This window comes from Neovison vison, chromosome 6 (assembly GCF_020171115.1).
Source record: "Neovison vison isolate M4711 chromosome 6, ASM_NN_V1, whole genome shotgun sequence".
In the NCBI taxonomy this organism is placed as follows: domain Eukaryota; kingdom Metazoa; phylum Chordata; class Mammalia; order Carnivora; family Mustelidae; genus Neogale; species Neogale vison.
Window position 1 is genome coordinate 88,263,128 of NC_058096.1, and position 23,290 is coordinate 88,286,417.

Sequence of the window (23,290 nt, forward strand, 5' to 3'; positions counted from 1 at the left end):
CCTCATATCAGAGAGATCATATGATAATTGTCTTTCTCTGATTGACTTATTTTGCTTAGCATAATACCCTCTAGTTCCATCCACATTGTTGCAAATGGCAAGATTTCATTTTTTGATGGCTGCATCGTATTCCACCACATCTTCTTTATCCATTCAACATTGATGGACATCTAGGTTCTTTCCATAGTTTGGCTGTTGTGGACATTGTTTCTATAAACATTCAGGTGCCTGTGCCCCTTCAGATCACTACATTTGTATCTTTATGGTAAATACCTAGTGGTAAAATGCAACAAATTTCTGTACATTGATTTTGTATCTGGGAACTTTCTGAATTGTGTACCAGTTCCAGCAATTTTTTGGAGAATTTAGGGTTTTCTAAATAGAGTATCATGTCACCTGTGAGTAGTGGAAGTTTGGGGTTCCCACAAATTTTAGGATTATTTCTTCTATTTATTTGAAGAATGCCTCTGGTATTTTGATGAGGATTGCTTTAAATCTATAAGATGGCTTTGGGTAGTACAGCCATTTTAACAAAATTAGTTCTTCCAATCCATGAGCACAGAATGTCCTTCCATTTGTCTACGTCTTCTTCAGTTTCTTTCAGCAAGTTTTACATATTTCACTGTACAGATCTTTTACTTCCTTGAATGAGATAGTTTAATTTCTTTTTCAGATGATTCATCATTAGTATAAGGAAATATAATCAATTTCTTTATGTTGTTTTTGTATCCTGGCATTTTACCGAAACTATTAAATCCAACAGTTTTTTTTTAAGATTTTATTTATTTATTTGACAGACAGAGATCACAAGTAGGCAGAGAGGCAGGTAGAGAGAGATGGAGAAGCAGGCTCCCTGCTGAGCACAGGACTTGTTCCCAGGACCCTGGGATCATGACCTGAGCCAAAGGCAGAGGCTTAACCCACTGAGCCACCCAGGCGCCCAAATTCCAACAGTTTTTTGACTGATTCTTTGAGATTTTCTATGTATATGATCATATCCTTAGCAATTAACAATTTTACTTTCTTCCTTTCCCACTTGGATGCATTTTATTTCCTTGTGGTGCCTAATTGCTCTAGGTAGGACATCCAATGTTATATTAAATAGAAGTGGGTTCATATCTGGGCTCTCTATTCTGTTCCACTGGTCTATGTATCAGTAAACTCAATAACAAAAACCCCAAATCTGATTATAAAATGGGCAGATGAAGTAAATGACATTTCTCCAAAGAGGACATCAAAATGGGCAACAGACACGTGAAAAGATGCTCAACATCATTCATCATCAGGGAAATGCAAATCAAAATCCCAGTGAGATCACTCACACCTGTTACAATGGTTGTCATCAAGAAGACCAGAGACAGGGTGCCTGGGTGGGTGGCTCAGTGAGTTAAGCCTCTGCCTTTGGCTCAGGTCATGATATCAGGGTCCTGGGACTGAACCCCACATAGGGCTCTCTGCTTGGCTAGGAACCTGCTTCCCCCTCTCGATCTGCCTGCCTCTCTGCCTACTTATGATCTCTCTGTCTCTCTCTTTGTCAAATAAATAAATAAAATCTTAAAAAAAGAAAAAAAAGAAAGAAGGCAAGAGACAACAAGTACTGTCTAGGATGTGGTATAAAAGGAACCCTTATACATTGTTGTTGTGAATGTAAATTAATCCAAACACTGTGAAAAGCAATATGGAGCTTTCTCAGAAAATTAAAAATTTGTTATAAAATTCAGCAATTCCACCCTGGGTGTGTACCCACAGGAAACGAGCACAGGATTTTTTGAAGATATATATACTCCCATGTTTATCATAGCATTATTCACAATAGTGAAGATATGGCAACAATCCAACTATTCATCAACAGATGAATGATAAAAAAGATGTGATACATATATACAATGGAATACTATTCAGCCATGAGAAAGGAGAAGATCCTCCAATTGCAACAGCACGGATGGTCATGAACACATTATGCTATACAAGATAAATCAGAGAAAGACAAATATGGTATGATATCACTTACATGTGGAATCTAAAAAAGTTAAACTTGTGAAAAAAACAGTAAAGTGGGACTTATCAGGGGAGTGGTAAGAGTGATGGTATTTAAGAATATAAATTTGTAGAGGTGGCTCAGTGGGGTAAAGCCTCTGCCTTCAGCTTGAGTCATAATCCCAGGGTCCTGGGATTGAGCCCCGCATTGGGCTCTCTGCTTGGCAGGGAGCCTGCTTCCTCTTCTCTCTCTGCCTGCCTCTCTGTCTACTTATGATCTCTGTCAAATAAATAAATTAAAATATTTAAAAAAGTATAAATTTGTAATTATTAGTAAATAAGTCATAGAAATCTAATGCACAGTATAATGAATGACAATAGTATGTATTCTATGTACTATAATTATGTAATGTGGTAAATATTGTCACTTCAGCAATCATAATATATACTTTTTTTTAATTTTTAATTTTTAATATTTTATAAACATATAATATATTTTTATTCCCAGGGGTACAGGTCTGTGAATCGCCAGGTTTACACACTTTACAACACTCACCAAAACACATACTCTCCCCAAAGTCCATAAAGCCATTATGTAATTTAACAAGTTCGAAATTCCATGGAAAATCACTATATGTTACCTGACTGTATTACAACTAAGAAAACAAATATGGGCTACTGGGCTTAGGATTTTTTGTCAAAGAGTTTTTAAGAGTTAAAAGCTTCAACTGAGCATTGCTAGACTGAAGTCCTTTTCTCCATTTTTATGAACATTTCTTAAGTCTTCATTCTACTTCTAATGAAAGAAGGCTAATAATAATTTGTAAAAAGGCTTTCTTTTTTTTTTTAAGATTTTATTTATTTATTTGATGGACAGCAATCACAAATAGGCAGAGAGAGAGGAGGAAGCAGGCTCCTTGCTGAGTAGAGAGCCCGATGCGGGGCTCGATTCGAGGACCCTGAGATCATGACCTGAGCTGAAGGTAGAGGCTTTAACCCACTGAGCCACCCAGGCACCCCAAGGCTTTCTTTTTTTAATTTTAAAGCTTGTTTATTTATTTTTAGTAATCTCCACACCCAGTGTGGGGCTCAAATTTACAATCCTGAGATGAAAAGTCACATGCATAACCTTTTTTTTTTTTTTTTTAATATTTTACTTACCTGTGTGAGATAGAGCATGCAGAGGGAGAAGCAGACTCCCTGATGAGTGTAGAGCCCAATATGGGGTCAATCCCATGACCTGGAGATCATGATCTGAGCCGAAGGCAGACGCCCAACTAAGCCCCCCAGGCATCCCACAAAGTGTATCTTTAATTATAGGCCTTTACTTTCAACCTTTCTGGATCCTTATACCTTAGCAGTGACTCTTACAAATACCATATAACTGGAGTTTTGTAATCCATTCTAACAGTTTTTGTCTCAGGACTATAAGTTTTTGTTCTGTACATTATTGGCGTTGCTGAATAGTTTGATGTATTTCTATCATCTCATTACACACAGTCTTCTCCCAGTTTAGGTGTGGGTTTATTTTTTCCACAAATGGTTTCTAACATTCTAGTAAATTTATGGGGACCTGAAAGTTTTTCTTGGATAGAGTTTTTATTTTTTTATGAAGCATTTTATTCATCAATAATTCATCAATATTACTGATTATCTACTTTTGCTTAAGCTTATCCGGGAAAGTTTTGTTATTTTCTAGGATTTGGAAGCTGTTTATGAAAATTTCATATATATTTGCCCAAATTATTTTAATATCTCAAGATCAAGAGTTGCATGCTCCTCTGACTGAGCCAGCCAGGTACCCCTGCCCCTATAAAAAGCCTTTCTTGGGGTGCCTGGGTGGCTCAGTGGGTTAAGCCTCTGCCTTTGGCTCAGGTCATGATCTCAGGGTCCTGGGATCGAGCCCCATATCAGGCTCTCTGCTCAGCAGGTAGACTGCTTTCCCCTCTTTCTCTGCCTGCTATCTTCCTACTTGTGTTCTCTCTCTCTCTCTCTTTGTCAAATAAATAAATAGAACTAAAAAAAAAATTAAATTAAATTAAAAAAAGTTTTAAAAAGCCCTTCTTTACAGGACAAAGGCATGGAGTAGAAAAGAAAATTAGTGGTTCCTAAAGTACTTAATACCATAGAAGCACTTGATACTAAAGCAGTCACAACCATCACCAAATAAATACACTTACTTATATACATAAGTAAGTTTATTGCTGGACAGTATATTGTTCCTTAGATTGTCCCAGTGGGTTTACACTTTCAGCAGTGGTTCTGGGTATTTCTCCCAAGAAAATCTGTTTGGAATTTCTGGCCTCATCAATTATTTTTCTAGAAAGAAAGGTTATCTAATTTTCTATTAAGGAAGAATGGAACTATTGACATCAAATTGTGAGTTTTTCCAAAAAGACTTATTGAGATATAATTTATAAGATGCATTAATATATATTGTTTGAGGAACTTTAACAAATTTATTCATTTCCATTTTCTTTAAATATTCCTCTGAGATTTCACTTTTGGCTTCCCTCTTCATTCTTTAGGCCATAATTAATTTGCTTATCACTATAGATTATTTTTCTCTGTTTGTGGACTTTTTATATGGAATTAAAAAAATATGTCTGGTCCTTTTGACTCAGTATAAGGTTTTTTTAGTGATTCATGTCATTGCATGTGTCATGTTTTTCTTGTTTCACTGTCATGTGCATGTGTGTGTTTATATATAGGTATGTTTTGGGTAGTAGCAAAGAAGTATGGGAAATTTACTCATCTAAACAGAGGGCTCAAACTTGTGCATTTGAATCCTTATTGAAATATTTTCTGAGATGGGGCACCTGGATGGCTCAGTGGACTAAAACCTCTGTCTTTGGCTGAGGTCATGATCTCAGGGTCCTGGGTTCGAGCCTCGCATTGGGCTCTCTGCTTAGCGGGGAGCCTTCTTCCTCCTCTCTCTCTCTGCCTACCTCTCTGCCTACTTGTAATCTTTGTCTGTCAAATAAATAAATAAATAAAATCTTTAAAAAAAAAAAACTATTTTCTGAGAAATTGCTTATTTCCCAATCTGTAATATGCAACAGGGAATTTTGCCTGTTTCATTAATCCATTAGCATCCACCTATCAAATCCTCATTCTTTGCAGACATTCTCTGCAGGTAAGGTTTTTTCAGTATAGTGACATGATAGAATCTAAGTTTTAAACAATTGTTTTTACCAATGGCTACATAGAACACTTTAATAATAATTTTCTCTAAACCTAATATAACATTTTAAACAAACAAAAATAAGGAAATTTGAGCTACATTTCAAATATAACCTTAGAATATCAGGCACAAAAGTAGGTGTTTAAAAAAAATAATGTCAAATGCTGACAGTGGGGATGCATGTCTGAGTTTTTCCTGAAATTGAGAAAGGCATCAGAACTTCCTTCTCAGTGTCAACAATTCTCTGCAACTGCACGTTTGTCCTAAATATGTTTTTTTTTTTAGCTTGAACATATTCATATTTCGCTCTTGTTTTTGCTTAGTGTTGTAAAAATGGACCTCTGAAAATTTGAGAAAATATTGATAAAAATGTGGAGAAAGAAGCAAAGAATCAGAAAAGTAATTTCAATGTTTGGGAAAATGTAACTGCAAATAGGTGATCAAGAAATAATGCTTTCAGCATTTTACATTCAAGTGTGATTGTTATTTCTACATGGGTATTTACTATGTTTTGATGCATTTTAGGAATTTGATAGGGGAATTCAATCAATGTGTAACATAGATATAATATTCCAATTTAGAATCATGGCCTGTAGGCTCCTGGTTATCAGGCAGGCTTATGGATTTTTTAAAAAATTAAATGTTACCAGTACTCAGGAAACATCCGATCTTTTATGAAGAGATTTTACACTGTCCCAAAGCTTTGGAACATAAAACTTTTTTCACATCATTTTATGAAGCTATCTTATTCTTAAGAAACATTTTGACATGTAGGGACACCTGGGTGCCTCAGTCAGTTAAGCTCAGGTCATGACTCCAGGGTCCTGTGATCCAGCTCATATCAGGCTCCCTGCTGATCAGAGCAGTTTCTCCCTCTCCCTCTGCTGCTCCCCCTGCTTGTGCTCTCTCTCTCTCACTCTCTCTCTCTATCAAATAAAAAAACAGAATCTTTAAAAAAAAAAAAAGGAAACATCTTGACATGTAGCATGGAAATGAAAATCTCACTTAAAACTATGCAAAAAAAAGTCTAAATCCAATATCAAATTTAGCAACATATATATGAATAATGTACTATAAGGGAATAATTATTATGTATGGTATCAGCATAGATATGATAGAGAATACATACTACCTATTAAAATCTTATTAGTAGGCAAAATGAGATTAAAAAACGTGGTCAGTTTATAGATGCTAAAATGATATTTTATATAATTCAGCATCAAATATGAAAATTTTTATTTTATATAATTTATAGAACTATAATAAATTGTTAGCATAGAAATATATCTATTTTAAGCTAATTGTCCAATATCATTATACTAATATAATAAAATTATGATATTATAATAATATAATTTTATTATATTAGTATAATGATTTTTTTTTATTGCCAGGTACTCTTTGTAACTTTTACATATGTTAATTTAGTTTTCATGAGAATCAAGATTCTATCAAATTCCCCACTTTACAGTGAGAGAAACAGAGAAGTAAAAGGTTTTGGGTAGAGAAACAGTTTGACCATATGTAATCTGGAATTAATGTGTGTGCCTTTATCATTTCTGCTATCCCGCCCCTTATATAATGTTTTATGAAAGATAGTATTCCATAGTAGTAAGACAATGATTCTCTCATATGTCAAGTATTATTTTGACTTTGCAAGTTAGACTTTAATGAATCAAGAACCAGATTTACTGGTTTTAAATTCCACTGGAAGTTCGTGAACAGAACTTTTCCCACAGTAATCGTTTCGATTTGCTTGGCTAGCAAGCCAGCTAAGTCATAACAATATCTCCTTCTTCCAAATAGAGGGGAAGTTTAGCTTTCTCTGGGTCTATAACTTTCCACTGCTCCTTTCCATCCTGCCCTTCACCAAGCATAATGAATTGTAAAAAACAATTCATTAGGGTCCAGGGTTACTGACTGCAGAGTAGCTTAAGTTCTCAGATAACTTCTCCAAATAGTTGGCACTCCAAATCCAGGTTTTATAAAATCAAAAAGCCTGTGCTTTTTTTTTTTTTTTTCTTTTTTAGTCTGGAACGTTGATTCATTTTTGTTGTTGTTGTTGTTGTGTTATGTTAGTCCCCATACAGTATATCATTAATTTGATGTAGTGTTTCATGAGTCATTTTTTTCTTAAAGATTTTATTTATTCATCTGACAGACAAAGATCACAAGTAGGCAGAGAGGCAGGCAGAGAGAGGAGGAAGCAGGCTCCCTGCTGAGCAGAGAGCCCGATGTGGGACTCGATCCCAGGACCCTGGGATCATGACCTGAGCCGAAGGCAGAGGCTTTAACCCACTGAGACACCCAGGCACCCCATGACTCATTGTTTGTATATAACATCCAGTGCTCCATGCAATTCATACCCTCCTTAATACCCATCACCAGGCTGACTCATCCTCCCATGCCCCTCCCTTCTAAAAGGGAGTCCAAAGTCTCTCATGGTTGGTCTCCCACTCCAGTTTCTCCCCCCTCATTTTCCTCTTCCTTCTTCTAATGTCTTTCATGCTATTCCCTATATTCCACAAATAAGTGAAACCACGATTATTGAATTTCTCATTTGACCTACTTTGCTTAGCATAATCTTCTCCAGTCCCATCCAAGTTGATGCAAAAATTAGGTACTCATCCTTTCTGGTGCTGAGTAATATTCCATTGTGTATATGGACCACATCTTTATCCATACATATGTTGAAGGGCATCTCAGCTCTTTCTATATTTTGGCTATTGTGGACATTGCTGCTCAGATCATTGGAGTGCATATGGCCCTTCTTTTCCCTACATCTGTATCTTTGGAGTAAATTCCCAATAGTGCAATTGTTGGGTCATAGGATATCTCTATTTTTAATTTTTTGAGGAAACTCCACACTGTTTTCCAGAGTGGCTGCACCAGTTTTCATTCCCACCAACAGTATAAGAGGGTTCCCCTTTCTCCACAACTTCTCCAACATTTGTTGTTTCTTATCAATTTTTGACATTCTAACTGGTGTAATGTGGTATTTCACTGTGGTTTTGATTTGACTTTCCATGATGGCTAATGATGATGAACATTTTTCATGTGTCTGGTAGCCATTTGTATGTCTTCTTTGGAGAAGTATCTGCTCATGCCTTCTGCCCATTTTTTGACTTGTTATCTGGTTTTTTGGGCATTGAGGTTGAAAATTTTTTCATAGATCTTGGATACCAGCCATTTGTCTGATTTGCAAATATCTTCTCCCATTCTGTGGGTTACCTCTTTGTTTTGTTGACTCTTTCCTTTGCTGTGCAGAAGCTTTGTTTTTTAAGATTTTATTTATTTGACAGAAAGATATAGAAAAAGAGGAACACAAGCAATGGGAGAGGGAAAGGGAGAGGCAGGCCTCCCACCGAGCAGGGAGCCTGACATGGGGCTCTATCCCAGGTCCCCAAGACTGGCCAAGCCAAAGGCAGATGCCTAACTGACTGAGCCACCCAGGCACCCTGTGCAGAAGCTTTTTATTTTGATGAAGTCTCAAAAGTTCATTTCTGTTTCCCTTGCCTTTGGAGACTTGTGCATTTTCATTAGCTAAGCTGTTTTCTCAAACTTCAGAAAGGGAAAACAATTGGGATTAGAGTTCCCCAACTAGAATAAAGACACATACTGTATCCAGCTGAATTTCCTGGCTCCAGCCAGTCTTTCTGGGTAATGATGAGAAGGTAGTGATAGGAGAATGAAAGATATATGAGTTCTCTTTTCTAGTAAATCATATCGTATAGGTATGCATTCTTTCTGGTGCTGAGTAATACTCCATTGTGTATATGGACCACATCATCTTTATCCATTCGTCTGTTGAAGGGATTGAACACATACAATGTAATATTATGACATTCGTTTTAAACTCAGATGTAAAAGAGATGAAGATGAAAAATAAGAAGGGACTCTATTCATAATATGGTTTCTTCCAGTTAATAATCGTGTGACTTGGGGCAGATCAATTACTTTTTTCCCTTGGTTTTCTCTTATGTAAGTACTAATCATAGGAATGTTGTTAATCCAAGGCATAGTATCTGCTACCTAATAAATTTCAGTTGACAATCACTCTTATTATTATTTGCTACTAATATATTTATTACCACTATTAAACTATCATAATGTGAAAAATGCCACAAACAAGATTCTCAATAATATCAGGACAGAGAGGCCTGATTTTAGTCACTTAATATTCTAGAAGTGAAATTTGATAAGAAGAAATATGAGAAGTATAAATAAAGGAATATAAGAGACAATTAATATTTTCAGATAATGTGGTTTTTAAGCTTGAAATCCAAGAAAAATCAATTGAAAAAATATGACTAATATAAAAATATGTAACATATTATGACTAATATAAAAACTATGCTTTTCTACATAGTAGAAAAATGTAAAAGGAAAAATAAGTTTAAAAATATATTGAGAAAAGTGATCTTATTGATAATTCAATACAAGGTAATTCAATATAAGAAATCAATAGAAAACAGTTAATGTTTGTAATATATAAATGAAGAATATTACAAAACTCTAATGAGAACCCTGAAAGAAATCAAAATGAATCCTAACTGATACCTTACTATAGGTAGAAAGAATACTTTTTAAGTTTGCAATTCCCGAACTTTATATATCTATATGGTATCTTGGGGTTTTTTGTTTTTGTTTTTGTTTTTGTTTTTAATGATCACAATATTCTTCTATGGGAAATCACCATACATATTTTTAAAAAATACAGTAATTTTAATGTTAGTTCTTGATATGGCCATAAATCTATTACAAGGAAAATTATGTAATTGATGGTCGAATGAATAGACAGACTAAAGGATTGAAGTATAAAATCAATCTCCTTTATAAATTAAAAAGAATGAAACTAGATTTTGCATTGGTTTAGAAAAAGTAGATTCAATAAGTAAGTTAACTAGAAAAGCATTGGGAATAAAATGAAGTCAGAGTTTTTAAACCTTATACCAACATTTTACAAAAAATATTAGAGATATGTTCCTATACTGAAGAAAGACTTTTATAACATTACATAATATAGCATGTCAGTGATTTATAGGTTGATTATATACTTTTAAACACAGAAACAAAAATTAAATGACAGAAGACAGTCTGGGAACATCGTTTGCCTTATAAATAATATACAAATAAATGTTCAAGGTATGCTCATAAATTCAAAACTGCTATAATAACTCTCACTTTTTGAACATATAATTCTAGTTCTAGAATTTATCTAGATAATTTATCTAGAATTTATCTAGAAAATGGTACGTGTTTTTCATATAGATGTACCTCCAAGGACTTTCACTGTAGGTTTGATGTTAGAAACAGGCAAAGCATTCATCTACTTAATATTAGTGTAAATTTATAATGGAAATAATTTAACCTTTAAAAATTATTCCTTGAAGAATATGTATTGGTATGGGAGGATTTGCATTTTATATATAGTAAATGTATAATATATATTATGTAGTTCATAATATATGTATCATATTATATATCCACATTTGTATATATAGTTGACATGCAAAGTTTCATTAGTTTCAGGTGTACGATATAGTGATTTCAACAGTTCTATATATTATGTTATGCTTACCACAATATAATTACCATATGTCACCATAAAATGCTATTATAATACCATTGGCTATATTCTTATACTGTGCCTTATTATCCATGACTTTTCATTCTGTAGCTGGAAGTCTGTATCTCTCACTCCTCTTCAACCATTTTGCTGACACCTCCATCACCCTCCCCTCTAGCAACTGTCAGTTTGTTTTCTGTATTTATAGTTCTGATTCTGATTTTTCTCTGTTTATTCTTTATTTTTTTTTTTTTTTGGATTCCAAATATGAGTGAAATCATACAGTATTTGCCTTTCTTTGTCTGACTTATTTCACTCTAGGTCCATATTGTTGCAAATGGCAGGATCTCATCTTTCTTATGGTGTTATAGATATATATCTGTGTGAATTTGCACACATGTACAAAAACACATATATATGCAATATGTGAATAGACACACAAACACACACCACATCTTCCTTATCTATTCATCTATTGATGGATGCTTGAGTTGCTTATAAATATATGTAATAGATAGATATAATGTAAATGCTTCAGTAAATATCAAAATAAGTATCAAATTAAATAAACATCAAAGTTAAAAGCTTTAGCCCAGTGAAGGGAACAACAGAACTAAAAGATAACCTACTGAACAGGAGAAGATACTGCAAATGACATATCCGATAAGGGGTTAATGTTAATATATAAAGAACTTATATAACTCAGCACCAAAAGAAAACAAAACAAAAAAAACCTTATTAAAAGTTGGGCAGAATAGACATTTTTCCAAAGAAGATGTACAGATGGCCAACAGACACATGAAAAGATGCTCAACATCACTAATCTTCAGGGAAATGCAAATCATAACCACAATGAGATATCATATTATACCTGTCAGAATGGCTAAAATTTAAAAAGACATGAAATAACATTAGTGTTGGTAAGGATGTGGAGAAAAAAGAACCCTCATACACTGCTGGTGGAACATAAATTGGTAAAGCCACTATGGAAAACAGCATGGAAGTTCTTAAAAATTTTAAAATAGAAATACATATGATCCAATAATTTCATTATGAGGTATTTAACCAAATAAATGAAAACATTAACTGAAAAGATATGTGCACCCCTGTGTTATATTTTTGATGAAAATTTGCTTACCATTAATATGGACAGTCCATTATAATCATATATATGAATTAAAAATTTTCTAATATAGTAGAAGCTAACTCATATTATATCCAAAATCTATATAGCTCCCTACTACTCAGTAGGCCAACACACACATTAATTTTTTTTACACACATTATTCTTAGTTATAAAATGCACTTTGCCTCAGTGAATAAATTATAGGTAAGGTGGAATGGAGAACAAGATGAATGTGATAGAGATCTAAACTTTCCTTATAACTTCATTTCTTTTTTCATTGGACACCTCTATACTATCACTTCACTCATGTAAACATAATAAAATTATTGGGTTATACTTTCATTGATCTCCTTATCTAATTTTCTCTTCCATTTTAATAGAATATGAACTGTAATCAAAATACAGAAAATTTAAAGGGTGCCTGGGTGGCTCAGTGGATTAAGCCTCTGCCTTCGGCCCAGGTCATGATCTCAGGGTACTGAGATCAAGCTCCGCATTGGGCTCTCTACTCATCCGGGAGCCTGCTTCCCCCTCTCTACCTGCCCTCCTGCCTACTTGTGATCTCTCTCTCTCTGTCAAATAAATAAAATCTTTTAAAAAACACAGAAAAAAAAACCACAGCAGATTTATTATTTTTTATTTTTATTATTTTTATTTATGTTATTTTATTTTATTTATTATTTTATTTTTAAATTTTTATTATTTTTATTTTTATTTATTATTATCTATTATTTAAAAAATCAGGGGGCACTTGGCTAGTTCAATTGGTAGAGAATGTGACTCATGATCTTAGGGTCATGAGTTCAAGCCCAACACTGGGCGTACACTGTATTTAAAAATAAATATTAAATATTGTAACAAATAAAATTATTTTAAAAACCTATTAAAATGAGAAAGATGGGGACCTAATTTTAAAAAATCAAGATTAAAAAAATATTTCATCCTCTTTCGTAGTCTTTTCTCTTTACCCAAAAATTATCCCAGACTACTTTAGTGAGATTTCTATCACTGTAACTTGTCATTTCCAGGTTTTCATGAAAAAATGAATGAATGAAGTTGTATGCATTTGGTTTCTTTTACTTAGCATAGTGGTTTTGAGATTGAAACATGTTTTTGTGTATTAGTAATTCATTATTTTCTTATTTCTTATTATTCATATTAGTAATTCATTATTTTCATTAGTAATTCATTTATTTTCACTGCTAAGAAACTCCATTAAATGTTTAATAATAACTCTCATATGTATTCAACCTGTCTGTAGAGAGACAAATAAGTAAAGAAAATGTGGTATATTTATAATTGAATATTATTCAGCCTTTAAAAAGAAAGATGTACTCTCAATGTGATAAAATGGATGAACCTGGAGGGTCTTATGTTAAGTCAAATAAACCATACACAGAAGGACAAGTGTTGCATGATTTCACTTATATGTGGAATCTTAGAAAAAAATAGCAAGTTCATTGTAATTGAGTAGAATGGTGAGTACCAGAGTCTAGGGTGGGAGGGGGGGATGGGGAAGTGAAGACATTGATCAAAGGATACAAACATTCAGTTGTAAGATGAATAAATTTTGGAGATCTAATGTATAGTAAGGTGACTATAGCTAATAAAAATGTATACTGGAAATAACCTAAGAGAGTAGATTTCAAGTGTTCTTACTACAAAATTAAAAAAAAAAAGTAACTGTGGGAGGTGATGGATATATTAGTTACTTTGAATATGGTAATTCTTTCATAGTGTATACATATACCAATCCATCATGTTGTAGACTTTATTTTTTATGGTAATTGTACTATTTAATCCTCATCACCTATTATCACCTGTCCTCAGCATATCTTTCTCTGGTAACCATCAGTTTGCTCTCTACAGCAGAGGCTATTTCCTGGTTTGTCTCTCTCTCTCTCTCTCTCTCTCTCTTTTTCTTTTGTTTCTTTGTTTTTTTTTCTATAATTCCACATGTGAGTGAAATCATACAGTATTTTTCTTTCTTGAACTGATTTATCTCACCTAGCATTATACTCTAACTCCATCCATGCTGTTGCAAATGGCAAGATCTCTTTCCTTTTTACGGCTTAATAATATTCCATAGTGTATATATACCACATCTTCTTTATCTATTCATCTATTGATGGACACTTGGGCTGCTTCTATAATTTGACTATTATAAATATTGCTGCAATAAACAAAGGGGTGCACGTATCCGTTTGAATTAGTGTGTGTGTGTGTGTGTGTGTTTAATTTTGGGGTTAAATATCCCATTGTGTGATCACTGGATTGTAGGGTGGTTCTATTTTAACTTTTAGATGAACTTCCCATACTGTTTTCCAGAGTGGCTTCACCAGTTTACTTTCCCACCAATAATATAAGAATGTTCCTTTTTCTCCACATCCTCACCAACACTTGTTTCTTGTGTTTTTGATGTTAACCATTCTGGCAGGGATGAGGTGATATTGTAACTTTGATTTGCATTTCCCTAATGATGAGTGATGTTGAGTATCTTTTCGGTGTCTATTGGCCATCTGTATGTCTTCTTTATATGCAGATTTTACTTTTGAAAAATAAATAAGTAAAAATTGAGAAAAAGAATTACAGGGCAGTAATCATTACCTTCTTCCAAACCTAATGGAGAAAGCATTCAGACCTTCGATATTAAGTTGATGTTAGGATCTTGAATTTCTGCAGATGTCCTTTATCAGATTAGAGGTCACCCACATTTGGAAGGACAGTCTGTTTTATTCAGCCAATTCAAATGTTAATCTCATCCAGAAAAACTCTCATGGATACATCCAGATATAATATGTAACCAAATCTGGGCATCCCATGACTCAGGCAAGTTAACACATATAAAGCTAACACAAATAAAGAGTATAGTGAGATCATAAGTCTTCCTGATACAGCTATCCTCAGTAAAACCAAAAGGCACTAACTCCTTACTCAGAAGAGAAGGTGAAGTCCGTGTGTGCTGTTTATATGCTTGCTTTTCCCTTTGATATCCCATAACTTAAATACTATGGTGCAAAGTTAACAATACTTAAATATTATGATATAAAGTTAATACATCTTATGTTACATGATAAGGAAATAACAAGGAAGAAAACAAAGATCTGTGTGTTTTTTTGTTTGTTTGTTTGTTTGTTTGTTATTTGACAGAGAGGGAGAGAGATCACAAGTAGGCAGAGAGGCAGGCAGAGAGAGAGGGGGAAGCAGGCTCCCAGATGAGTAGAGAGCCCAATGCAGGGCTTGATCCAAGTACCCTGAGATCATGACCTGAGCCGAAGGTAGAGGCTTAATCCACTGAGCCACCCAGGCTCCCCAAAGATTTGTTTTATATGTAAATATATATAGCTAATTAGATACACACACACATATATATACACATACACACAAACATATTCATAGTATATTAAGGAGGAAATTCTCATGACAAGTATAATGCTCATTTCTTTTTGTGTAACTGGTTATGTGGTTGTAGCTAGTATTTAAAACTGCTTTTTCCCATTATCCATTATGTATTTCCTTTGTCTTCAGCAACCACCTTAGCTGGTCATGGTTCTTTACTTCGTGGGGTCACCCAAATCTTTATTCCTATAAGATCTGGACCATTACTAGTACTTCTGAGATTGATTTTAATTTTCCATTTGCCTTAATAGTAGGGCACACATCTTAGTGAGTTGAGGCTGCAATAAACGACTACTATAAACTGGGCTGCTAAACAGTAAACATTAATTTCTCAGTTTTGGAGCCTGAAGAGTTCAAGATCAAAGTGCTAGAAGATTTGCTTTCTGATAAAGAACACTTTCCTTGTTTGCAGATAACTGCCTTCTTGCTTTGTCCTCACATAGTGATGGGGAGGGGAAAAACAGAACGGGGGAAAGAGAGAGAGAAAGAGAGAAGGCACACAAAGGATCTGGTGTCTTCCTATAGGAACATTAATCTCACCTTGTGAGCTCCACCCTCATGAGTTCATGTAAACCTATTACCTTCCAAAGACCCCATCTCCAAGTACCATCACATTTGGTGATTAGGCTAGTGGATTACTAGTGTTGACAATGATGCCACTCCCATTTCCACACCTTGATTCTTGGACCATATTTTGGGCACTGATTCATAACATACACAGCCTTCTGGAGAACCTTGCCCTAGGCTGCCAGATTTAAATTCATAAATGCCTATAGTATATATTGTTTCAAAATTTCATTGAGCCAATTTGTAACAGCACTCCAGACAGTCTTAAGGCTTAACTTGCTTCAAGGTAACGCACTCCTTCCTTGCTGACCTAGGATCTGTAACAGAATTAATTTACTTTCTTTGAGCTCTGAGGACCTCTGGTCTTGGGAAATGAAGGACCAGAGCTTTTCCAGGCCACAGGGGCCAGCAAATATATTTGAAGCCACATCAGTGTTTTCATTAACCCAACAATCTTTTAGCCAAATGTTTTTCTTTTTTAAGGTCACACAAATGACTCTCCAGACCTCCCTTTGCAAATCTGTAGACCTTGCCCTCTTTTGGAGAAAGAACAGAGTACTCTTGTGCAACCACTGTGTACCAAGGAATCAGACCTTCTTGTATAACCTCTAAGCACCAAGATAACCCTGTAGCTGGCATCTTTGAGTCTGCATGTAATCAGAAAAGGTCACTAATTGAACTGATGAAACCCCTTTAAAAATCTCTGGGCCAGGCAGAAACCAAGGAGTTGGCCTTTGGACAAGAGTCTTCTCCCCAGGTGACTGCACTCCTGAATAAAGCTCATATTCCTTTCTAATCAAAACTCATATCTTAAGTACTGGCTTTTCAAGTGGCCAGCAGTGGGACTTGGGTCTCAGTAACAAATTGGCTGAATAAATTTTCAAGTTCTAGAGTAATTTTAGAATAATCAGCATTTTTTTTGACATAGGAATTTTATTATGCATTGAACTGGAGAATGTGGCTTAGATGTGGTGCTAAATGGGCTTCCTACTCCCTCTGCAACAAGTTTAGGGCTTGCATGGAGAATGGGCTTGGGACTGCAGAGTGATAGTTCCTCTGCCATCTCCTTGAAGGACTATGGACCAACTCATACCCATTGGACTCAGAGAACCCGAGTAAGAGGTCACTCATATGTAGCAGCCTTGAACCCATTGATCCACTCAACAGTGCAAAGTGGCCTAATGGTTATCAGGGCGTCACAGAACATAGAAGAAAATGGTTTTGAAAAAAAAAAAAAAAGAAGAAGAAAATGGTTTTGGATATCACAAAACACAGAAGAAAATGTTCCTCCTACTAGTATTCAGGTAGCTATAGTGTTTTGTTAATTATTTTTTTTTATTTTTAAAAGGATTTTATTTATTTATTTGAGAGAGAATGAGCGAGAGAGAGCATGAGAGCGGGGAGGGTCAGCGGGAGAAGCAGACTCCCCACCAAGCAGGGAACCCGATGCAGGACTCGATTGCAGGACCCCAGGATCATGACCTGAGCTGAAGGCAGTTGCTTAAAGAACTGAACCACCAGGTTCCCTTTTTAAAATTATTATTAGCATATAATGTATTATTGGTTTCAGGGGTACAGGTCTGTGATTCATCAGTCCTACATAATCCATAGCACTCACCATAGCACATACTGTCCCTAATGTCCACCATCCAGACACCCTAACCCTTCCCCTCTACTCCAGCAACCCACAATTTCTTTCCTAAGATTACGAGCCTCCTATGGTTTTTCTCCATCTCTGGTTTTGTGTTGTTTCATTTTTTTCCTCTCTTCCCCTGTGATCCTCTGCTTTGTTTCTCAAATTCCACATATCATTGAGATTATATGATAATTGTCTTTTTCTGATTGACTTATTTCACTTAGCATAATACCCTTTAGTTCCTTCCAGTCTGCAAATGGCAAGATTCCATTTTTTTGATGACTGCATAATATTCTGTGTGTGTGTGTGTGTGTGTTTCTCACATCTTCTTCATCTATTCATCTGTGATGGCCAAACATCTGGGCTTTTTCCATAGTTTGGCTATTGTGGACATTTATGCTATAAACATTGGGGTGCAGGTGCCCCTTTGGATCACTACATTTGTATCTTTGCTGTAAATACCCAGTAGTGCAATTGCTGGGTTGTAGGGTAGCTCTATTTTCAGCTTTTTGAGGAACCTTTGTACTGTTTTCCAGAGTGGCTGCACCAGCTTGCATTCCCATCAACAATGCAATGTAGGAGGGTTTCCCTTTCACTGATTCCTTGCCAACATCTGTCGTTTCCTTACTTATTAATTTTAGCCATTCTGACTGGTGTGAGGTGGTATCTCATTGTGGTTTTGATGTGTATTTCCCTGATTCCAAGTGATGTTAAACACTTTTTCATGTGTTTGTTGGTCATTTGGATGTCTTCTTTGCAGAAATGTCTGTTCATGTCTTCTGCCCATTTCTTGTCTGGATTATTTGTTCTTTGGGTTTTGAGTTGATGGAGTAATCAGCATTCTTAAAATAGCTAAATAGGTCAAAATTGGTAACTTTTTTTTATTTTTTTATTTATTTTTTTTTAAAGATTTTATTTATTTATTTGAGAGAGAGACAGTGAGAGAGAGCATGAGCGAGGAGAAGGTCAGAGAGCAAAGCAGACTCCCCATGGAGCTGGGAGCCCGATGTGGGACTCGATCCGGGGACTCCAGGATCACGCCCTGAGCCGAAGGCAGTCGTCCAACCAACTGTGCCACCCAGGCGTCCCGGTAACTTTTTTTTTTTTAATTGGTAACTTTTTTACATTCACATAGCTTTATTCACACTATGACTTAAAGAAATCAAATACCATATTTAAAAATAAACAGACAAAAGATTATGAAAAATAAATTGATTTTTTCAAGGACTGAATTTGTAATGTTTAAAAGCCAAAGACATGAAAATATCATAACTGACACTATTCATAATTATAACTGATTTAATAGACCAAACCTATGATATATTAGAAAGATATATTTTAAAAGTATACATTTTTATCAGCCTGAAAGCAAAGGAATGCCCTAAGATGAAAACTACATATTTACATATTCCATGATCAATTGATCATGGCATAATTAATTCTACTTATTGAAGCTAAAATTCATGATATACAGGATTTTAAATACTAAAAAGAACGTTCCTCAACTTAGGAGCTTTGTTTTTGTTGTTCCTCTTTTTATTATTTTTTTTCAAAGACTTTCTAAACAATCACTATCTCTATATTGTCTGGCCTGGAAAAAATGACAGTATGGAAGTTGAATTATTATATCATGTTTTCTTTAGAACACATGTTAACGAAAGTAATGTGAAACTCATTATTCCTGGCATTGCACAGAGCAGTGCATTAGTAAATTAGGAACAACATTTTCTAGGGCATGAGAGATATAATTGATGAGTCTACCCCAGCATTCTAAAGCCTGCATAATTTTTGAAATGGAATTTTCTGCAATTAGTACTTCATCTATTTCCACAAGAGTAACAAATCTGATCTAGTTTAGCGTAAGAACATGTAACAGGGTTTAGAAAAAAAAAAAAGATTAGTAATTGTTAGAGACCATTAAAAGGGAGAATTCTAAGGATCATTGTCTAAAATTTTCTTAATTAAACACAAATGGGAATGAATTGGAAGGATTCTGGTGCATCTTCCATAATCCAAGGCGTGTGGACAAATAGTGTTTTGGAAGAGAAGGAATTTAAAAAGAAGAATCTGGGGAATAGAGCAAGAGGTTTATATTAACCTCTATGAAGTTCTGCCATTGATTCGACATAAATCTTAATTCTGTTTTCTCTGAGTCTTAGTCAAATTTCCAGGAAAAAGGGAAGTTGATTTATTTAGATCAGATATATATTCTCAGTCTAGTTATCTATATTTGGGTAAGAAAAGAGGAAGGTCACGCAGTAGAAGCTTATTGACAATGACAGTAATTCGTCAGTGGAAAGGTTGAGATCACACCAAACGACTGCCTTCTGTACAGTCTAAAGGAGAGCTCCTATTCTGATATCCTTCAGGGAAAATACTGAGAATTATATTTGCCACCTCTTTGCAAGCTATATTGCATTCTTTTGTTTCCTTGGTCCAATTTATCTGAATGTTCACTATTTTTTTCCTCATAAATCTTATAGATTTGTTGGAAATAATAAATTGTCTTTTTGTTCAATTTGCCTAGTTTTCTAGAAAATTATTTCATTTTCCCCTCCCAGCTGCTTTAGATCTCTGTTATTTATCAATGCTCTCAGTTTCATTTTTCATATATATTTTACTCATATTTTTTATTTTTCTCCTGAGATTGCTCAACTAGCATGGTGTGTCCACCTGTTTAGATCAGCCCTGGTGGATCGTGAAGACTACTGCACAGTTATAATCTGGCAACTTCCTTGATCTCTTATCCTTAGACTTCTCTTAGCTGCCATCTATGTAGAAACTTGTAGAACGCCGTATAGGACAAATATCTCCTGTTTCCTAGATTTCATGTTTTGCTCTTTTGTATTTGTTTTCTTTTTTATAGCATAATACAAACTGAAGTGAATATTTAAACAGAGCAATTTTTGTTTAAGTTTTGAAATGTTTTTATCTTAGTTCCTGACTGGAATAAGAATTCTGAAATAAAAATTTTCAGCCAGAATATTGAAGACATCACTTTGTTGCCTTATAACTTTTTTTTATATATAATTTTTCTAAACTGGTAATCAGGGTGCCTGGGTGGCTCAGTCAGTTAGGCATCTACCTTATGCTCAGGTCATGATCCTAGAGTCCTGGGATCCAGCCCAGCATCAGGCTTCCTGCTTAGCGGGGAGTCGGCTTCTTCTTTTACCTGTTACTGCTCCTGTTTGTGCTCTCTCTTTCTCTCTCAAATAAATAAATAAAATCTTTCAAAAAATTTTAAAAAATGGTAATCATTTTGTCTTTACTATACAGTACTCATACTGTGGTAGTATATCCAGAAATGGAACAGACAATAGGATTCTTTGCTCCATGCTTTCTAACAAGACATATTCTACCTAGATGTGAGAGCTTTACATACAATATACAGTCATGCTGTTCTATTTCCAGAAACAGCAGTCAAGTAAATATTGATTATTATATCCAATAGGTTGTATAATCATCAATTGGAATCAAGGACAAGTCAATCAAAATTAGGTAAGATATTAAATTGAAAAGATTAGCCAAGAAAGGTAACATCCCAGTAATAAGAGTTCTAAAAAAGGAAATGAGAAAATGGTGAAGGGAAAATATTTCAAAAGGATATTCATTTACATGTGAATTTGAGAAAAGCATAGCTATTGAAGATGTCCTCCTCATCTTGGTCCCCAAGTCTATCTTGCTTATCTTAGCAATAAGTCATATATTTTCCCCAGTTTATATTACACACCAGAGAGTCTACATCTTTTTTGTTAGGACATAAAAATTCTACACCTTTATTTCTTTCTTAATTATCCAGTACTCTGTATCTACATGATAACCAGCTAAATTCAAACTATCACCACCCAAACAATGACATGTTCTCATAAATGTCATTTTTACAACAAAGTTATTCCCTCTAGTTACTTCTCTGTTAACACTATTCTTATTCTAAATTGAAAATATTACTTCATAACACTTCAATATATCTCTGTGCCCTAAATACACTGCCTTTCATTTTTTTGAACACTTCATAAGGCGTTTTAATGACACAGTCTTTGATTAAGTGCCAAGAATTCCTGTATAGTATTCCTTGCCCTTCTCAATGCCTTTACATACCAGCCTTACACCAACTTAACAACTCTTTTAATGTTCTGTTGCCCACCTTGTCTATTTGTTCCATTGTAAGTGTTCATACCAATGAATTGATAGATTTTCCCTCACTATTCTTACTAAAGTCATTCCTCTTCTTACTAATCTTTCAATTGATAATAATTCTCCAAAAAGCATCCTGGAAGATGACCAGACTTAAGGCTTTGGGTATATCCTTTATTTACCCAAAGAAACTTTTCTAATATGCTCTTTTGTGATTGCAGTTTCTCACTAAACTGTTGGTTCCACTAAATTTTGAGTCATTGAAAAGTAGAAATTGTGTTTACTTCATCTTGGACTAACAGCAGGAACAGACATGTGGCATAAAGTAGGTGTGAAATAAGTATATGTTGAATAAATAGGCAGATGAAAAAATTGGGCAAATTCTCAACATTTTTCTTTATTTATAGAAAAGAAACACTAGCAGTTCCATACACTGCTGCTGAGATCATCCTACCAAGGAAACAACACGGTTTCTTAAACAGGATCAAATGAGCTTTGCATTTGGAACGTTTTGAAGGATTTTCATAGTTATTTTTTTCTGCTGTGATATCTATTGTAGTACCAGCTGAAAATGTTAAAGGGTTCTGTAAATGAATCTGATATTTGCAGTTTGGGTTGGAAATGACACATTTCATGTTTTCAAGGTATTATAGCCAGGCAATAATTGCTCACAGTACTAGTCTTCCATAATACATTGACATCTCGCTGTGGATTACTCATTTCACTAAATGACACAGTGTTCACAATGACAGTTGACACTGTCAACTCATAGTGTTTATACAACAGATGTACCTCAACAACTTAGAATTATCTTACCTAGCAAAGGAAGTTTTATATTGAAGATTATAGAACAGTTCTGAAGAGAACTTATAACTTTACTTATTTAATCAGGCAAATAAAATATATTCAGAATTGAATAAAGCATTGGAGAAGGAGATTTTGAATTTCCTTCCAACCTTGAGATTTTTCTTTAGTAAAAACTATACATATGAACAGATTTACTACAAGGGCCCAAGAACCTCATCAATTTTAGCTCCAGCCCATGATAGGTAAGTTTGAAAGTATTTTCCATCTGCTTCTTCCTGGAACTACCAACAACTCTATATATGAAAGCCAAAGAATTGTTGTCCTCTTTGTGCCTAGGAGTAAACAGAAGGTATCTTAGGATGCTTTCTATATTCTGAACACTTGATGTTCTGACAAATACTTAGTGACCTACTATTAAAAGATTATAAGATCTTATTATACAAGCCTTTCTTTCTCTTTCCTTTACCTAAGTAATTTTTTTTTTGCATTCGTAGATCTGTTGTACACTTGAAAGAGATATAATAAGCATGAACTACAAATCCAATCATTACTGAAGCATATAAATCTAAGGATACTTAGAGTTCTTGAAATTTGTTCATTTCTTCTGGGTAATTTTTCCATTACATCAATTTTTATTTATAGCATAAACTAATTTAATCATAGCTTGGAAATAATAATTGCACAAAATAATAAGTATGTGCATGCGGCTAACTCCCCAAATTCTCTAGGTTCTTGGCAGGGGTTTCATTTTATATCCAGTTTTTTATGCATGTTTTTATGCAATTAGCATATTTTATTGTTCCCAGAGCTCCATACAATATGCAGTTGCAGTTAGATAGGTGTATATCAAATGGTTTTAGAATCTATGAAGTTAAACTGTGTAAACACTTC